We start from the raw sequence: 21172 nt of genomic DNA, 5'->3' as shown, positions 1-21172 counted from the left end.
CACAATGACTAATAATAGAATTCAGAAACCATGGTAAACTAGAAAGTGATCAGTGTGGGAGGAGAAATAAAAATACTATATCTTTTCAAACTCCATATCCTATCATTTCTCAAATATAGAAGAATTCATAATTTGTTTCAAAACCCTAAAATAATCATAACAGCTTGAGCAACTGATAACCAGGAATTAACAAATTCTTCCTAATATGCCTACTTGTTATAAAACAATAAAACAAACTGCTGTTATAATTATTTATCTTTATCATTTATCATGTTCTCTTAGGGATAACCCATGCATAACTGTATAAATTTAGCAGATGTGGGAAAATAGCTGTTAGTAGGGCAGATTTCAGATTGCATATCAAAGGAATGCATTTAAGACATGGATTAACTGTAATTGTCTCAGTATGTCTGTCTTGGGATTATTAGGCTTCTCTGCTTCAAGCTTCCTGATGTTCCCTGTACCTAGATCCATATGCTGTTCTCTGGCAGGATTGAAAATGCTCCCCCTGCATTCTGGATTTAGTCCCCTTTAGCCTTCACAGCTCCTATGATTTATCTGTTTGTGCTGAATACATGGAAAGGTCTGTAGACTGTCCACACATGAACAAAAGAAATAACTGAGTCCTACATAACAAACCTTGATAATATCCCTACAAAAATAGAGGTCTCCATCATCAAAATGTCAGCCTCAACTGACTGAATAAACAAAGTTTCCAGATGTTGAAACAAGCCCAATTGTCTCAGAACTGATGTTTATGGTTTCTTGGAATAAACATACAAAATGATCCTCTCAGTCTTAAAACTTAAGAAGATTATAACTGTCTTATCTGAGTTCCTTTCGCAGGAAACCAACCATTAGTCCTCCCAGATAGTATCAAGGAAATGAAACTTACCAGATCAGTGCATCTGGACAATGAGATGCCAGATCCCTGACCTATCATGATTGCCTAACTGACCACCTGCTCCCTGTAGACTAACTCCTCTCCTTATCCCTCTCTAATTCCTGTTTTCCCACACATGGTTATATTTCATTTCTGCTATATAAACTCCTAATTTTAGTCAGTCAGGAATATGGATTTAAGGCTGATCTCCCATCTCCTCTGCTGAAGCACTCTTAAAGCCTTCTTCCCTGGCGATAATAATTGTCTCAGTTACTGACTTTCTGTGTGGTGAGCAGTAGGACCTAGACCAAACTCCTGGCATTTCAGTAACACTATGTGATTGACATTTTCACATCTGGCATCATGTATAGTTAGTTTAAATGATTGAAAGATAACCGTGTGAGTTACATAGTGTCTTCCAAAATTTATGGACACCTGGAACCTGAGAATGTGACCTTATTTAGAAATAGGGTCTTAGAGGCTGTAATTAGTTAAGGTGAGGTCATACTGGATTACAGTGAGCCCTAAATCCAACAACTGGTGTCTTTATAGGAAGAGAAGAGATACAGAGACTCAGAGGAGACTGCCATGTGAAGACAGAGGCAGAGACTAGAGCAATGCCTCTACAAGCCAAGAAATGCCAGGGAGTTCTGGCAACCACCAGAAGCCAGGAGAGAGGAAAAAAAACATTCTTCCTTAGAGCCTTTGGAGGTGACACAGGATATTTTTGCTCTTGAGCTCAGCTAGGTCTGGATTCTTGCCTCACAACCAGGAAGAAGAAACGGGCACACAGACACTTGAAGAGTGAGTAGAGTAGAATTTATTAAGCAAAAGGCAAGTTCCCCAGAAAGAGAGGGGTCCTGAAACCAGGTTCCCAGTTGCCCCCTTCACAGTTGAATACAAGCGCATTTTATAAAAGCTGATGGGGCTGGGTGACCTATTTGTATAAGGCGTGAATTCCTCGTGGCTCCATCTCCCACCTAAGTGCATGTTGGCCCTTAGTCTGTGCAGGTACATTTAGGCAAGCCTCCTATGCAAGTTCCCTTACCTGCAGAAAACATGTGATGTAGGCACTTGTGAGATGGGTCGGATGTTCTCCAGAGATCCTTTCTTTATTGCCTGCCTAAAGCAAGCTGGCTAACTCCTTCAGAAGAGCATAGCCCTACCAACAGCTTGATGACAGACTTCTAGCCCCCAGAACTGTGAGAGAATAAATTTCTGCTGACATAAGTCACTCAGCTTGTAGTAATTTGTTATGGCAACTCTAGAAAACTAACATAGCAGCCAACACAGAAGGCTGCAGAGAAATTCCCAGGAGGATATGGGAAGGACTTTTCCTGAAAACAGACTTTAAAAAATAATAATAATAATAATAATAAATTATAGGCTAAGGCCATATGAAATGAAAAAAAAAACAAACCATAGGATATGGGAAGGACTTTTCCTGAAAAGATTTAAAAAAACAAAAACAAAAATAAATTATAGGCTAAGGCCATATGAAATGAAAAAAAAATTTCCTCCCATTGGGATGAGAAAAATATAGATTCCATTCTATTGAGAGGCTTTCTAGACACCATTGGAAGTCAGAGCTATCTCTACTATCATTTAATTCCTTCTCACTTTCCTAACCTGATTTTATTAAGGAAAATAAGGTTGTGCTACCAATTATTTGTCAAATAGAGACCTGATTTTTGATTCAAGGTCTTTAGGATTTTGTTTTCAGTGCTAAAGATTAGTCTGTAACTGTAAGGCTGTACCCTGGTGTTCAAATTAGGCCAAATGAGTGACTTTTTTTTTTTTCAACATTTTTTTGAATGTTGATATTTCCAGAGTAATGCTGCTGTAAAACATTCCAGAAAGTCAAGAATTAACCAGAGTTCAGGAAATCAGAAACTAAAAACCTCCCCCAAAGTAAGATGGAAAAACTTAAGGAAAATACAATTAAGGCAAATGTGTGACCTTGCTTACATATAAATTAGACAGCATGAAATTGAGGGCTGCTGGCCAAAGGTTAAGGAATTTGTATCCAATTTGTAACTTGTAGTTGGCAGCAAACAAGACAAAGACAAAACTTCAGCCTCCAAGATCCTCCCTGTATATCTGCCCAGGGAAGTTTGTTCACTGATGAATGGCCTCCTTCCAATGTTCTACACATCCTGCTTCAGCACTCTGAGCACAACCACAAGTTTTAAAAGTCATTTTAACCACAGAAGATGGTCACAATGTATTCCAGCATTGGCTTCTCACAGAAACACAAAGGGGGAGAATTATGTTGTTTTTATTCATACCAAGCTTTTTTAATGCCAAAGTACTGAATGGAGTTTTCAGAGAGAAAACGCAACAAAGAAAAAAGATCAATAGTAAAAGCCAACTAATGGCTAGCCACTGTAAATGTTTGGTATGCACAATACACAGCTGCAGGAGGGGAAGGAAGGGAGGTTAAAATGCTGATCAGAAGAGAAACTGAAAATGAGATAGCAATGAAAGTACCCATTCAAGTCCATTCTCTGTATCTACCTCTCTCACCTTCCCACCTTCTGAGTCCTTCCTGAAAAACATAGCCACCGACTTTCTGAAATTTTTGTGGAGGAGAAGGGGAAATATGGATGGGTTTTATCATGTTTATGCATATTGCGAGAATGGTGGGAAAATGTGTTTTCTTGCTGTACGTGGACAGTGATTCAGGTTTGGATGCAACCTGGATCCTACTTTCTTTCTTTCTCAATGTCTGCTCATTGCCTTGTCTCAGATAAGACTTTGGACTTGAAATCTCGAGTTAATGGTGGAATGAGTTAAGACTTTGGCAAACTGTTAGGAAGGCATGATTGGTTTCAAAATGTGAGAATGATGTGCTTTGACTCTGTGTCCCCACCCAAATCTCGTTTAGAATTGTAATCCCTACATGTCAGAAGAAGGGCCTGGTGGGAGGTGATTGAAATATGGAGGTGGACTTCTCCCTTGCTGTTCTCATGATAGTGAGTTCTCCCAAGATCTGGTTGTTTGAAAGTGTGTGGCACTACCCACTTTGCTCTCTCTCTTTCCTGCTCCACCATGATAAGACATGCTTGCTTTCCCTTCACCTTCTACCACGATTGTAAGTTCCTAAAGCCTCCCAGCCATCCTTCCTGTTAAGCCTGCAGAACTGTGAGTCAATTAAACCTCTTTTCTTCATAAATTATCCAGTCTAGGGTAGTTCTTTTTTTTTTTTTTTGAGACAGGGTCTCACTCTGTCACCCAGGCTGGAGTCCAGTGGCATGACCTTGGTTCATTGCAACCTCCACCTCCCAGGCTCAAGTGATTCTCCTGCTTCAGCCTCCCAAGTAGCTAGGATTACAGGTGCACACCACCACACTTGGCTAATTTTTCTTTTGTATTTTTAGTAGAGACAGGGTTTCACCATGTTGGCCAGGCTGGTCTCGAACTCCTGACCTCAAATGATCCACCTGCCTCGGCCTCCCAAAGTGCTGGTATTATAGGCATGAGCCACTGCACCTGGCCTCCTATTCTGTTTAATAGCTTTCCATCTATAAAACAAGTGTTATATGTATTTGTAGATAGCACATTGAAAGATGTTTGGCATATGATTGCTATATGTTTTTTTACTATAATCAGGGAACTTTCTAAGTATTTGACCATCAAGGTTTGTAGTTACACAGTAAACAGTCTTCCAAGAGTTATACACCACAAGGTCTGATGGCCCAGTAGAGAAGAGTTTCTGGAAATTCTCTCCCAAATGATATCCTTTGTAGCAGTTGTATCCTGAAGTAAGAGTCCACAGTCAGCATATTACTAGAGTTCCACTCAGTAACTAACAATTGATCCAGTTCATCATTCTATCAGCAAAATATCTCCCAGAGTGATGCTATTCAGTTTTGCAGCCTTCATTTGATCTTGTCAGGTTCAAAAAGCAAGAGTAATCTCAGCAAACATATGGCTCCACCCCTTTGGGTATCTGGCATATTGTCCTTAAAGAAAATATGGTTCCCTTGCTCTGAGCCTCTCTCAAAGGACTGCTGTAGTATTGGATTTCTCTTTTTTCATGACCCATTTATTCATTCTTTTAACTTCAGCTACTATTTCTCTTCCTCTTTATTTGTCATTACTTTTTACCTAAACTTTGTCACTTTTGGAATGGATGTTAGGTTTAGCCGAAGCCATCCTCACAGGGTTAACAAGAATTCTGGACAGAAATACAATTATAGTTAAGCATTAATTGGGCTGCACTTTGACCCACTTCCTTGTAATTGAAAGTCATGTAGCACTACATACTAACCATTTGCATCCCCATTGTTATACATAAGATTTCTGATTTAGAATCATAAGGCTTTTAAGATAGATAGGATCTCTAACATTAGAAGTGTAAGGTTTTTATTTAAGAATTGCTTAAGATCATAGGATGTTTTTAAGCTTTATTCTGAATTATCATTAGACAACTGTCATGTTTTGCATCCTTGATACTTTGTGACAGGCCCTCTATCTATGCCTCAGGTGAGAAGTTGCAGCTTGACACCATGGATGCCAGTCCTCTTAGGTGTCACAGGGAAGCTGTTTCTCAAGGAAGGGAAGTGGTGATGACTGTGTTGTGTTTACGGTGCTTGGTGGACAAACATATTTTTACCTGATCTGCCGAAGAAAGAATGGATGTTTGGTGGTGGAGGAAGCAGGGATAGACTTTATCTCCATTCAGAGTTTTGAAACCCTTCATCACTTAAGGAGAGAGATCTCATTATCAGAAAACTGAAAAACCAGGTCATGTAATATCTGATCATTATGCAATATAATGTGGAGTCAAAAGTAAAGGGGCTTTCTGGGGGAAAAAAAAAAGAATTGCTTAAGATATTTTTCAGATCCTGAATTCCAGTGAAACAGCTGATCCCAAATAATTTGAAGATGCCCCACAAAGAAACAGAATAAGCATGTGTACTTGTTGTTTTCACGCTGCTGATAAAGACATATCCAAGACTGGGAAATTTACAAAAGAAAGAAGTTTAATTGGGCTTACAGTTCCACGTGGCTGGGGAAGCCTCACAATCATGATGGAAGGCAAGGAGGAGCAAGTCCAGTCTTAAATGGATGGCAGCAGGCAAAGAGAGAATTAGGAAGACGCAATAGCAGAAACCTCTGATAAAACCATCAGATCTCGTGAGACATATTCACTACCATGAGAACAGCATGAAGGAAACCGTCCCCATGATTCAATTATCTCACACCAGGTCCCTCCCACAACACATGGGAATTATAGGAGTACAATTCAAGATGAGATTTGGGTGGGGACACAGAGCCAAACAGTATCAGCATGAGAATATAGTTTATCTCCCTGTCCTATGACTTCACCCTGCACTTTCCAAACCAAAGATCTCTACGTTTCTACCCACTCCAAAACCCTATACCCAAACTCCTGGAGAAGATGGATTTGTTCCTCATTCAGCAGCTCTATGATTAAACCTCATTCTCTGCTGCAAGCCAGTGTCTTAGCATATTTACTTGCTGTGTGCTTTGGATAATGAACATATTACAGTTATACAGCCACTCTGCTGGTCTGGATTGTCAGCACAAATACCAGGCTGTCAAGTGTCTCCTCAGTTCATTCTTTTCTGTTTTAGTCCATTTTGTGCTGCCATAACAGAATACCACTGACTGAGTAATTTATAATGAATGAAAATTTATTTTCTCACATTTCTGGAGGCCAAGATCAAGGGGCCAGGATAAGCACAAGGTGAGGGTCTTCTTGCTGTGTCATCCTGTGGCAGAAGGGCAAAAAGAGGACAAGAAAGCAAGAGATCAAACTTGCAGCCTCAAGCACTTTTGTAATCAGCATTAATCCACTCATAAGGATGAACCCATCATGACCTAGACAGCTCCCTTTAGGTCCCACATCCCAGCACTGTTGCACTGGGAATTAAGTTTGAAACAATTGCTGTTTGAGAAACACATTCAAACCATAGCACCACCCATATAGGGTAGGATTACATAGGTACAGACCTAGTAGGCCATTACAACCACTAAGCAATACAGCTGCATTTACTGCCAACTCCAATTTTTCCAGATAGGATGAAGGCAAAATCCATTCCATCAGGCCCTCAGGAATTCCAGCATAAAAGTTTAAAGATACTGTTACAGTTTCTTGTATAGATATCATCCCTGCTTCTGGCATCTGCAGTTGCAGCCCCAGTCCTAAGACTACTATATCAGGTAGGAAATAAAATAATTGAGGGCATGTAGGAAAGAATTGTATTGTTGTAACAGCATAATCCTGCAGCCTCCTTCCACAAGTTCCATGGAAAGGCAGAGGAATCTATCTAGGTGAAATTACCTGTCTTCTGTTTTACAGTACGAGGTAGGGAATTATTCTCAGTCAGACATAATAACCATCCCTCTCTTAAACTATCATATTAAATGTGAGCGCACACTCATGAAGGCAAGCAAACCAGCCTTTCATGCCTTTATGCCTCTCCCCCATTTTAAACAAGAGTATTTAATTAAACCATCACTTTAAGGATACTATGCAACATGATGTGTACTTGGTTGATCTATTTACTCACTGTTGGACACTATCGGTTTTAAAGTATGATATTTGGTATAAAAAACAAAGTAACTTGGTTTGTAAGTTGGCATGGTATCTTTCATTACAGTCTGATATAGTTTGTATATCTGTCTACTGTTACAGTCTGTATTGTTTGTAGATTTGTCCCTCTCCAAATCTCATGTTGGATTATAATCCCTAATGCTGGAGGTGAGGCCTGGTGAGAGGTGCTTGGATCTTGAAAGTGGATTCCTCATGGCTTGGTGCTGTCTTTGTGATAGTGAGCTATCACAAAATCTGGTCATTTAAAAATGTGTGGCATCTCCCTTCCACTCTCTCTTGCTTGTTCCTGCTTTTGCCATATGAGGTGCCTGCTCCCCCTTCACCTTCTGGCATGATTGTAAGCCTCCTGAGGCCTCCCTAGAAACAGATGCTACTACACTTCCTGTACAGCCTGCAGAACCCTGAGCCAATTAAACCTCTTTTCTTTTAGATCATCCAGCCAGTGGCAAGAATGGCCTAAAACAAAAAATTAGTATCTAGGAGTGGTTCATTTCTATAAAGATACCTGAAAATGTAGAAGCAACTTTGGAACTAGGTAATGAGAATAGGTTGGAAGAGTTTGGAAGGCTCAGAAGAAGAAAGGAAAATGAGAAAATGTTGCAAACTTCTTAAAGACTGGTCAGATGGTTGTGACCAAAATGCTGATAGTCATATAGTCAGTAAGTCCAGGCCAACAAGGTCTCAGATAAAAATGAGGAACTTATTGGGAACTTGAGCAAAAGTCCCACATGTTATGCTTTAGCAAAGAACTTGGCTGCATTTTGTTCAGCTCCTAGGGAGCTGTGAATGTTTGAGCTTAAGAGTGATGATTTAGAGTATCTGGTTGAAAAAATTTCTGAGCAGACAAGTGTTCGAAATATGGCCTGGCTGCTTCTAACACAGCCTTGGCTCACATGCAGGAGGAAAAAAAACAAAAAACAAAAACAAAAAACTTAAAGATGGATTTTATATTTAAAAGGAAAGCAGAGCATAAAACTTTGGAAGTTTGCAGCCTAGCCATGTAGCATAGAAAGAAAGAATCAAGCAGGTTATGGAACAACCACTTGCTAGAGAGATTAGTATAACTATAAGGGAACAAAGAGCTAATATCCAATAGAATGGAGAAAGCCCTCAAAAGCATTTCAGAAACTTTAGCAGCAGTTTCTGTCATGGCAGGCCCAGGGGCCTAAGAGAATGGAATGGTTTTGGAAGACAGAATGGTTTTGTAGACCAGGCCCAGGGACTCACTGCCCTGTGCAGCCTGCGAACACTGCTCCCTACATCCCAGCTGCTCCAGCTCCAGCTGTGGTTCAAAGGGGACCAGGTATAGTCCAGGTTGCCACTTTGGAGAACACAAACCATAAGATTGGGCAGCTTCCATGTTTGAAGAACAAAAACCATAAGACTTGGCAGTTTGGTGGTAAGCTTGCAGGTGCACAGGGTGCAAGAGTGAATAAGGCTTAGCACTCTTTACCCAGATTTCAGAAGATGTATAGAAAAGCCTGGGTGCCCAGACAGAAGCCTACTGCAGAGGCAGAGCCCCCAGAGGACCTCTACTAGAGCAATGACAAGGAGAAATGTAGAGCTGAAGCCCCCACACAGAGTCCCCAGTGGGGGTCTGCATAGTGGAGCTGTGAGAAGGAAGCCACCATCCTCTATACCCAAAAATGTAGATCCACCAGTAGTTTGGACCCTGCACCTGGAAAAGATGCAGGCATTCAACTCCATTTCATGAGAGCAGCTGTGGGGGCTACACCCTATAAAGCCACAGGGTTGCCTATAGCCTTGGGAGCCCATCTCTTGCACCAGCATGTTCTGGATGCAGAAGAGATTATTTTGGAGCTTAAAGATTTAATGACTGCCATACTGGCTTTCAAACTTCCATGGGGCATGTAACCCTTTTCTTTTGGCCAATTTCTCTCTTTAGGAACAACGTTTACCCAATTCCTATACCCCTATTGTATCATAGAAGTAACTAACTCATTTCTTATTTTACAGGCTGATAGGTGGAAGGGATTTCTTTTGTCTCAAATCAGACTTTGAACGTTGTACTTTGCGTTAACACTCAGCATGCAAAAAAAGCCTTCTCCCCTGGCAATACTCCGTGTCTCAGTGATCGGTTTTCTGTGCAGTGAGCAGCAGGACCTAAATTGAACCTGATATTTCAGTAATATTGTGAGCATTTTCTTATATCATCAGGTAGGCAAAGTACAGTCCTAAGTTGCTGTTTACTCTTGTCAAGATACAATTAGTCTCTCTGAGATACTGGCACCAGTCCAATGTACCTATTTTCCAGCTCTGTGCAGGTCCTTCCCATAGCCTTCCACAGTCTCTTTCTTGCTGGTAGACTGGACAGCTCTTGTTGACATTTTGTGCCACAGAGGGTGCAAAAGCTGTATGTTGATGACCAGACCATCTTTATATTCCTGCAGCTCCTCCATATTCATTCATTTCATGGACCTAGGTGGACCCCTCAAGCGAGCACACCAGATTTGGTGGTTCAATCACCTTCTAACCTTAGAAGGAGGTTCTTCTGATGGGCATCAAGATGTCCTACTTTAATGCATCATTTATATTCCCATAGTTATTTCCATAGGAGCATACCCTATACTGGAATCTCTTTATTAATCTAGTTTTTCATTGCCCATCTAACTGACCATATAGTGAAGCCACTGGCCAATGCCCATGAGTTGGCAAAAAATCAAACATAGGGGCTGTTATCATTGTTCAATTCTTCCACCATTACATGTAAAACACCATGCTCTTCAGTCCACTAAGGTGATTTGTTCTTGCCTTCTTCAATCAGTTTTTCCATCAGTCAATTATAGTGTGGCAGGCCTCCAAACAAGGTGATGTCTGTCCGCCTGGCAGCTGCCATCCATAAACCAAGCAGTGTTTTGTTGGCCAATAGAGAGCTGTTCATAGGGCACCACTGGTGTGACAGTAACATCCAGCAGTTCCTCTGGTGGCTCCAAAGTCGGCTATGGGGAAAAGTGGTATCTGCTCTTAAATGTGACGAGTACCTCCTTGCACTCTCTCAAGTAGCATGTTCCTATATAAATCATTTCCATTTTATTATGGAACTCTTCTTGGACTGCCCTCCATATTAAAATGTTTCTCTAATATCATCTAAGACATCATGAATATTTTAGGATTCCACGTTATTTTATGTCCTTCAGTCATAGGGGCAGTTTCCATTGTCAGTGCAAGCTAGTAATTATCTCTCAAAAGGTATATACAATACCACTGCATATGGAAAATTTCTGTTTCTAAATCCTAGCAGTCACTGCTGGTGGTACTGATAGGCTTTTGCCATAAGCTCTAGTCTGCATAAGTGTGTGTTGCAGATGCTTCCAAAATCCTATCTGAGTGTGGATCATAAGGGCCAAAAGGATTGAGAAGGCTACCATTTTTGCCACTCAGACATAGTCTAGTTTTGTTCAGGATCCCATTCAAATATGACCTTATTTCAGACAGGCATTGGGTTAGCAAGTCCCAGATGTAGAATATGTATCCTCCAAAAACACAAGGAAATCGACAAGGTGCTGTGATTCTTACTTAGTTCTCAGAATAGACAACAGCAGCTTATTTTTAGTCATCTGTGGAATGCCAGTATTGGCTCCTGTCCAGGTTATTACTAAGAATTTTATCATTTGGGCAGATCCTCGAATCTTTGCTGGATTTGAGGGAACGTAATTAACTTCTCTTCCCATGTCCACAAGGGGCATGGTTTCAAAGACAAGAACTTCCTAGCAACATGCCCAACCTGCCTTCTTTCACGTCTCCATCTGGGAATTTAGATGTCTTTGTTTACCTTTTGCGCATGGGAAGATAGACTGCCCAGAAATCAAAGGTTAATCACTCCAGCGCAAGTTTAAAGGAACTCCTTTCATAGGACAAAAAACTCGAATGGGGCAGGAATAACTCCCAGGCTAAAATCTCCTTTCTTTCCTCACCTTTTCTGACTCCATCTCTGGATCCCCTCTCATGACAGCATGAGAGCTCTCTCTCTCTCTCTCTCTCTTCCTTTTTCTCTCTCTCTCTGTCTAAATAAATCACTTTTTGCAAAATTCTTTGAGGTCCATTATTTACTTGAACAAGTTCACTGTGCCTGGCGGGGTTCTGTCCCCCATTCTTGGGTGAGTGAGGAACCAAGGGCCTGGAAGAACACATCCTATTGGGGAGCAACCTAAGCCCATCGTCTGCAATTGAGTCACAGATTTATCAACCAAGCTTTTTTTTTTTTTGCAATGTGTGCCAGCATTGTATTAAAGTCAGTTTTGCTTACTCTTCTCTTTCTGATTTTTTATATTATTAATATAGTGCATTATTAAACTTGAGACCTGAATCAAGTCTGAATCTCTTCTAATCAAATTATGAAACTAAGCTGGTAATATCAAATAGCCCTGTGGAAATACAGTAAATGTAAAATGGGAGCCTTCCATGTAAAGCCAAACTACAGTTGGCTCTTTTCTGATTGAGATAGGAAAAACAGAATTTTCAATATCAGTCACTGAGTATCATTCTCTTTAGCCTACTATATTTTTGCACCATTGAAACCACATCAAGGATGGCTGATGTTACGGGCTGCACATCTTTATCCCAGCCTCAATAACATATTTTGAATCTCCATTAGTCACATACTTTTTCATGGGTCACCCAGGGCTATTGTACAAAGAACTTTTGATACCAGCACTCCAGCTTCTAATATTGTTCTTAATTAAAGTAGTAATCTCTTTATTGTCCACCAGGTATTCTATACTGTTTCAGATTAAAACCTGTATGGACTCAGGCAATTTTATAGATTCATATTTGGAATGTCCAATTAATACTAGTTGAAAGGTAACCTACATGCCTTCTGTTTTACAATACTAGGTAGACAAGTGTTCCCCAGTCAAACATAATATTTATTCCACTAATACATTCAGGGAAAATAGATACAATCACTTCACATAAAGTACATTTGAATATTCTAATTTTTATCCAAACTTTCACCTAAATCCCATCAACCATTGCATCCCCTATCCTTCAATCTAAATGTAGCCCTATTAGAAATTCACTGTGATTCTGGAATCACAGTACATTTGACTACCATATTAAGGAGTCTCAGAAAACTTTCTTTTCAATTTCTGGCCATTTTACCCACGTATGTGGATGTAGGGTTTACACGAGAACACCCTCATTCCTTTATGAATCTTCATCCTGATTAACTTTCCAGACCATCACCCCCAGCAATTAAAAGTCTGGTTTTGGTCAGGTGCAGTGGCTCACGACTGTAATCCCAGCACTTTGGGAGGCTGAGGAGGGCAGATCACGAGGTCAAGAGATGGAGACCATACTGGCCAACATGGTGAAACCCCATCTCTACTAAAAATACAAAAATTAGCTGGGCATGGTGGTGCCTGCCAGTGGTCCCAGCTACTCAGGAGGCTAAGGCAGAACAATCGCTTGAACCCAGGAGGCAGAGGTTGCAGTGAGCTAAGACTGTGCCACTGCACTCCAGCCTGGTGTCAGAGCGAGACTCCATCTCAAAACACACACACACACACACACACACACACACACAAAATATCAGGTTTCTCATTAACACCTTTGCTTTCCAACTTTTTAAACTCTTTAAAACTAAGTAAATAAAGCAGTTTTGTTTATGTCTTTCCAACACCGGGACGATCAGGGCTCCCATTTGTCCACCCAACTTCCCATATTGCAGCTTCAAGACCTTGTTTCAACCCCATCAGTGTTTGCTTTATTTATGCTACTAATAATAACCATCTAAAAATTTCACCCTGCTAGGAAGAGTCCCTTGAATCTCCCCTTTGTCTTTACCTCATTCTTTTGTGAATTGTTCTTTCTCAGCATCTGTAGATCCATAAGGCAAAGCTGAGACAATAAATCTAACAAGGTCCACCCCCAGACCATTGCTTGATTTTACAGCAGTAAGCTTACATAGGGTGCCCACACAAAGGAGCTTCCCTTAATCCAGCATTTACCATGACATGATTATGAGACATATTACATGGATGAGCATCCTGATCATCATAAAGTCAATCTAGCATGGCTTGCATACACAACATATCGGCTACTTCATCTGTGAAGTTCTATTTAGCATTTAAAGGAGGAGAAGGAGAATTCATCTGCTCAGATGAATTTTACTCAGTCCTCCAGGAAATCTGTCTCCTTGGAAATAACATGGTGTGTGTCTGAATCATATAGTCATCTGTGATTTGTCAATAGCTATGTATCAACCCAAACATGCTCTTTCATTCTGCAGAATTCAAAAGCAAGGAGAGTGACTTACCCCTAAATTGGTCACACTCATAATCCATTTTAGTAAAGGTTCTTTAGGAAGTAATTGATATTAATCCATAAAATGAGACAACTCCTTCACGCCAGACCCTCTGCTTTCAGCAGTTTATTGGTTTGGCTCTCCTCGCCCACCTTGACTGCCTTCTTGGTAAATAGAGATTGTGGAGGTTCTATCTGTTGTTCCAGCATAACTTATCCTTTTGGTGGTGGCCCTCAGGCTTAGTGGCTGAAATCTGAACTTGATTATATATCTATATATCTATATATTTGTTAGGATCTGCCCCAACACTATCTTTTACTTTTATTTTAGCTATTACAGATAACACTAAGCAAGGAATTGTATATTTTACTACTTTCTTATTTTGCATTCCCTTATGTATCCAGTGAACCCAAACGTTTGGGAGTTAGACTTACCATTTCTGAATTCCACTGGAGACTTACACCTATAGTAAAGAATCACAGCACAGCTACTGTTTCAGACTATGTTTCATATCCAGTGGCCATATAGAAATCAAAAGTTTGTCCACCCCTGTCCTCTCATTCTTTCATTTCCCAAAGCATGCTTTTGCCATGTTTCAGTGAGTTAGGGTCATCCCAACAAATGCTATTTACAATGCCAACTATATTGGGGGTCTCCCAAGACCACCCTTAGGTTCAATATTCCATTAGAATGATTCACAGAGCTCAGAAAAGCTATTAGACTAATGACTACGGCTTATAACAGCCAAAACATACCAATTAAAATTAGCAAAGTAAACAGGCACCAGGTGAAACCAGGTACAAGCTTCCGGTTGTTCTCTCCTAGTGGAGTCACACAGATAGAGCTTAATTCTCTCAGCAATAGTGTTTGACAGCATATGCAAAGTTTTGCCAACCAAGGAAGTTCACATGAGCCTTGAGGTCTACAGTTTTTATTAGGAGTCAGTAGACATGTCTGCATGGCTGAGCTTAACTACTCTTTCTCTAGAGGTCAGACTGATACAGCATGGTGCAGGACCTCAAGTGAACAAGAGCAGAAATTCATCATAAATCATATTGTTAGCATAAACTATCTGATGTGGTCCAAAACCTCATATAAACAAAGACACTCTGATTAAGGAGGATATTATAAAGGCTTAAGGGTTATCCTCTAGGAGCTGGGTGAAGGGCCAGTCCTTTCTATGGAATCTGTGGTGTTTAAGCAAACCAAGCTCACTGAGCTAACAGTTTACGGCACAATTTTTAACTTCTATTCAAGGTTTTCTTGAAATAGAAATATATTTCCCAAATATCCAATAATCATAAAACAAAAAAATAGCAATGTGATTTATAGTTCCTCACAGATAACATATTGCATAAAAAAAAGTCATCTGTTAAGTTTCAAGGAAAAGTTTATTTGTGATCTAGCTAGACGGGTATGAAAATTTAGGCTGAAATTGAAACTTTCATAATAAAAAGCAATCGTAATAACTTTACACATTTTTCTAGTGTGAATCAACATAGAGATTTGATTGACAACAGTAAGTAAAATGAAGAACATATTGCTGATATTTGCAAATTTAGAATTTATACAATACTCTTTCAATTAAATGTTCATAATATTGAGTTGAAAAATAGTAAAGCTATTGCATTTAGATATAGTTTGAAAATGATATACTTTTGCATTAAAATCAAATCAGTTATTCTAAAACAGATGAACTAATTTTGTAAATGTGGGTATAAATACTAAAGGAAAACTTTTTTTTTTTTGAGACAGGGTCTCATTCTGTTCACCCATACTGGAGCACAGTGGTGCAATCATAGCTCACTGCAGCCTTGAATTCCATAGTTCAAGTGATCCTCCCGCCTCAGCCTCCCAAAATGCTGAAATTACAGGTGTGAGTCACTGCACCCAGCTGGAAAAGCAGTTTTTGATAATCAGTTCAATTACTAGAAAACCTTCAAGTATGTGAATCTACTTTTGAAATGTAAATTTTGTTAAATTTAAATACAAATGAAGATCTATAATGAAAATTTAGTGTCCAAATGAAGATGTATTTTAAGAACAAAGGTCAGGAGCAGTGGTTCAGGACTGTAATCCCAGCACTTTGGGAGGCCGAGACAGGTGGATCACAAAGTCAAGAGTTCAAGACTAGCCTGGCCAAGATGGTGAAACCTCAACTCTACTAAAAATACAAAAAAATTAGCCAGGCATGGTGGCAGGTGCCTGTAATCCCAGCTACTCGGGAGGCTGAGGCAGAGGAGGCTGCAGTGAGCTGAGATCATGCCACTGCACTCCAGCCTGGGTGACAGAGCGAGACTCCATGTCAAAAAAAAGAATAAAATATACACCAGATGTCAAAGACTTAGTAGAAAACAAAAGATGTAAAATAATAATATAATAATTTTCATACTGATTACATGTTAAAATACTTTGTTTATATTGAGTTAAATAAAATGTGTTGTTAAAATAACACATTTTTAAATTTTAATTTTTATTGTGGCTGCTGAAGTTTTTTAAATTACACATATGCTGATATTATATTTCTACTAAACAGCACTTTTCTACATAAGTACTGAGTTAAAGAAGAAATCATAATAAAAATTTTAAAATATATAGAACCAAATGGTAATAAAAATAGTACATATCTAATTCCTTACCAGGAAATTTATAACTTTAAATGTGTATATTAAAAAAGAATAAATGATAAAGAGTAATGAGGTAAGCATCCAACCCAAAAGTAAATCAAAGATAGCAGGTCGGACACAATGGCTCATGCCTGTAATCCCAGCACTTTGGAAGGCTGAGTTGGGCAGATCACTGGAGGTCAGGAGTTCAATACCAACCTGGCCAAAATGATAAAACTACATCTCTACTAAAAACACAAAAATTAGCCAGGTGTGGTGGCGCATGCCTGTAATCATAGCTACTCGGGAGGCTGAGGCATGAGAATCACTTGAACCTGGTGGGGTAGAGGTTGCAGTGAGACTAGATCGCACCACCACACACCAGCCTGAGTGACAGAGTGAGACTCTATCTTAAAAATAAAAGTAGAAAAAAGACACACTATAGACAAAAGTAGAAATTCATGGAAGAGAAAAATGATACAAAGAAGAAACAAAAGCAAAAGTAAGTTCCTTGAAATCATGAATAAAATAGACCCTGTCAAGACTGATCACAAGAAATAGAGGTGTTAGAAATTATATTAGGAGCAAAAAGGTAACCTAACTATAGCTACAGTCAAAATTAAAAAGAAAAGAAGGATTTTGTATGTTAGGCCTGTAAACTTGAAAGTCTAGCTATGAGGTACAATTTCTGAGTAAGAATAACTTGACAAACTGACAAAAAGAAAAAGAACATTTAACATTTTTTTGGAATCCTTAGAGATGTTGAATCATTGTTAAAACACATTTACACATGAAACCTCCATTTCCTGATACTTCACAGGTGATTCCAATCAACTGTCAGGTCACAGATCATTCCAACATTGTGCAGATTCTCCAGAGAATAGAAAAAAAAAAAAATTAAATGCTTCCCAATCCACAGTATGAAGCTAGTATAACTGAAATCAAAACCAGGCAAGAGCAGTGTAAAAATAGATTATAGGCCAATATTTTCATGAATATAGTTACAAAATCATAAGATATCAACTAGGGCTGGACACAGTGGCTCACACCTGTAATCCCAGCACTTTGGGAGGTCAAGGCAAGAGGTGGATCACCTGAGGTCAGGAATTTGAGACCAGCCTGATCAACATGGAGAAACCCCATCTCTACTAAAAATACAAAATTAGCCAACCGTGGTGGCACATGCTTGTAATCTCAGCTACTCAGGAGGCCAAAGCAGGAGAATTGCTTCAACTCAGGAGGCAGAGGTTGCAGTGAGCTGAGATCGCACCATTGCACTCCAGCCTGGGCAACAAGAGTGAAACTCTGTCTCAAAAAAAAAAAAAACAAAAGATACCAACCAGCATGGAGATAACCATCCCCATAATATAACTCCCACCAGCCCCCTCCCATGACACGTGCTTATTATGGGAACTATAATTCAAGATGAGATTTGGGTGGGGACACAGCCAAACCATATCACTATAATAAAAACTAGCCTATAAAGGTGCAAGTGTGGAAGCAGGAAGGGCAGTTAGAAGTCTTGTAACAATACAGGAGAGGTGATGGAGGATTGAACCAGGTAGAAACCATGAAATGAGGTAGTAGCTGGAGGTATAAGTGAGATGAAGAGATTTTTGTTTGTGTATGTATGTGTGCTTTTGTTTCAAGAACTGAAATACGAGAAACTCCTGCACATTTATGTGCTTGAGTACATGAGAGTGAATGGCATTACATGAAGTATATGGCTCAGATTTATACAGAAACACAGGTAGTCATTTTATAGTAGCCAGGAGGGAACACAGGATACTGGGGCATAGATGCTGGTAGGTAGTGGATGTGACAGGAACTTGCGGAGGTTCTATTTTTTTTTTTCTATTTCCCCAGTAAAATAAGAAGCAAGTCATCAGATGATAACAAGGAGCGTGGGTGAGGTGTTGGAGTTTTGAGAAGAGAAAGTGCAAAACAATCACAGTAGGGTAAGACATAGACAAAGGAAACAAGATTGTCAGACAGTATGAAGGATCCATTGACACTAAGGCTGAACTTAGAGTGAGAACAGTAAGCATGCTATGTATTTTTCTTCTGCTGTGATGATGCAAAGTAGGAGGAGAGTTGGACTTCACCAGGATCAGAATTCTGCCAAGCAAGTAATCACCACAGGAAAGGGGAAAGGGTGTTGATGGTGTATGCAAGGAAATGGCTATAATGATTGATGATGGAATTTAAACTGTGGGAAGAGTCAAAAGGACATGAGTGGGAATAAGGGATAGTGAAAAGTTACAATGGGCAGTGGATTGTAGATCCTGGGGCTTGTTCAAGTGATGAGACTAAAATGAGCAAGATAGGACAAGGCAAACAGAGGTCAAATGTTTGAACCTACGATGATGAAAAGGTGATAGAAATTCTGTGCTACGTCCATGTAAGTGAGTGGCAGAGATAGGCTGAAGGGGAGGAATTTAAGAAATTCAAGACCATCGTGGTGGGAAAATCATTTATGTGGATATTAAAATTACCAAGAATTAAGGCAGGAATGTTGTTTAAAAGACAGTGTATATACTACACACTGGTACTATGTACTGACAAAAATTAAAATTTAAAATTAAGAAAAAAGGCTGCCATTGACCAAAAATCATTGAGAAATAAGGGACAGTGAAGTGGGGAAAGCAGACAACATAGCAGCGGGGGATAGTGGGAGTGATGGTCTGATAGGACATTCATATCTTACGGAGTCTAAGTAGGAGAGGGAGAAGGGTCTCAGCAACAACAAAATACTAAGGAGGATGCATATCCCACCTCTATCGCCCCTGATATGAGAGGTGTAGGACATTAAAACAGCCCTCTCAATAGCCTCAGAGTCAAAGCCAGTTCCCAGCCCAGTCCCATCCTGCAGCAGCGTGCCTCTTCTTTCCTTTCAACATGACAGATGCCGCTGTGTCCTTCACAAAGGACTTACTGGCACGTGGAGTGGCTGCAGCCATCTCCAAGATCATGGTAGTGCCCTTCGAGTGGGGTCAAGTTGCTGCTGCAGATGCACCATACTAGCAAGCAGATCGCCACAGATAAGCAATACAAGGGCATTATAGACTGTGTGGTCTATATTCCCAAGGAGCAGGGAGTCCTGTCCTAGCACGGTAACCTGACCAATGTCATCAGATACTTCCCCACCCAGGCTCTCAACTTAGCCTTCAAAGACAAATACAAGCAGATACTCCTGGGTGGTGTGGACAAGAGGACCCAGTTTTGCGCTACTTTGCAGGGAATCTGGCATCAGGCAGTGCCGCTGGGAACACATCCTTGTGTTTTGTGTACCCTCTTGATTTTGCCCATGCCCGTCTAGCAGCCAATGTGGGTAAAACTGGAGCTAAAAAAGAATTCCGAGTCCTCGGTGGCTGCCTGGTTAATATCTACAAATCTGATGGGATCAAGGACCTGTACCAAGGCTTTAACGTGTCTGTGCAGGGTATTATCATCTACCAAGCTGCCTATTTGCGTATGTATGACACTGCAAAGGGAAGGCTTCCAGACCCCAAGAACACTCACACCATCATCAGCTGGATGATCGCACAGACTGTCACCGCTGTTGCGGGGTTGACTTCCTATTCATTTGACACCATTTGCCACCACATGATGATGCAGTCAGGGCGCAAAGGAACTGACATCATGTACATATACACACTTAACTGCTGGAGGAAAACTGCTCGTGATGAAGGACACAAAGTTTTTTTCAAGGGTGCATGGTCCAGTGTTCTCAGAGGCATAAGCTTGTCTTATATGATGAAATCAAAAAGTACACACAAGTTATTTTGTAGGATTTTTCCCTCTGTGAACAGGCATGTTATATTATATAACATATTTTGAGCATTCTTGTCAGACTCCTGGCTGTCAGTTTATCAGTGGCAACTATTTGCTGGTTGAAAACAGGAAGCAATAATATTCACCTGATCAGTTTTCTCTTAAAGCCATTTCCATGATGATGATAGGACTCTATTATATTTTTTTATTTCAGTTACTCCTGATAAATAACAAATTTGGAGAAATAAAAATATCTAAAACTAAAAAAAATGGGACTTACTTGATCAGGAACAATGCTATGTGCACAAAGTAATTTTAAAAGAACATGAACTGGTGCTGGGCATGGTGGTTCACACCTGTAATTCCAGCATTTTGAGAGACCGAAACAAGAGGATCACTTGAGCCCAGAAGTTTGAGACAACCTGGGCAACATAGTGAGACTCCCACCTCTACAAACTTTATTTTTTAAAAAATTCAAAAGAACATGGACTGCTGAATCATATATAACTATAAATTTTAAAAGAAAACAAAAAGCAAGCCATTTTTTTAACAATGAGAGAATGAATAAGTCTACGGATTGTTTGTAAAATGGAATACTATACAAGACTGAAAACAAATGAGCTATGATCATGTTACATGGACAAATTCTGCAAAAATAATTTGAGTGAAAAAGGCAGGTGGCAGAAGAATGCCCCCAGCATGATAGAATTTATATTATGTTTCAAATACTGTGTATACAAGGGTTGCTTATGTATTGCATAGAGATATAGATATGTTACAAAATTATTTCTAATTATGCATTAATTATTTAGCTTTGGGAATGCTAAATTAATTCAAGATCATTAATTACAGAGACAAAGGGTGAGTAACTGAATCAGGGAAATGTATACAAAGGTGAGATGAGAAGGACTTGAAATTAGCAATCTGTTATTTCTTAGGCTGTGCAGTAGATATAGGGTGTTCATTTTATAATTCTCTATAGTTTTTGAATTTCTGAAGTAAGTGCTAATTATAAAAGATAAAAATTGTGTAATACTTTTAGTGTCTATATGGTGCTT

The 21172-nt window shown here is 39.7% G+C and overlaps 1 pseudogene; it reads left to right on the top strand.

Moving 5' to 3' along the window:
- Nucleotides 1-19182: 19182 nt before the first annotated feature.
- Nucleotides 19183-20131, top strand: LOC105733094 (ADP/ATP translocase 2-like; annotated as a pseudogene).
- The last annotated feature ends 1041 nt before the right edge of the window (nucleotides 20132-21172 follow it).

Source organism: Aotus nancymaae, unplaced genomic scaffold (genome assembly GCF_030222135.1).
Source record: "Aotus nancymaae isolate 86718 unplaced genomic scaffold, 86718_ANA_hifiasm-v0.15.2.pri h1tg000057l, whole genome shotgun sequence".
Lineage (NCBI taxonomy): Eukaryota > Metazoa > Chordata > Mammalia > Primates > Aotidae > Aotus > Aotus nancymaae.
This window is presented reverse-complemented; position numbering and strand designations above follow the sequence as displayed.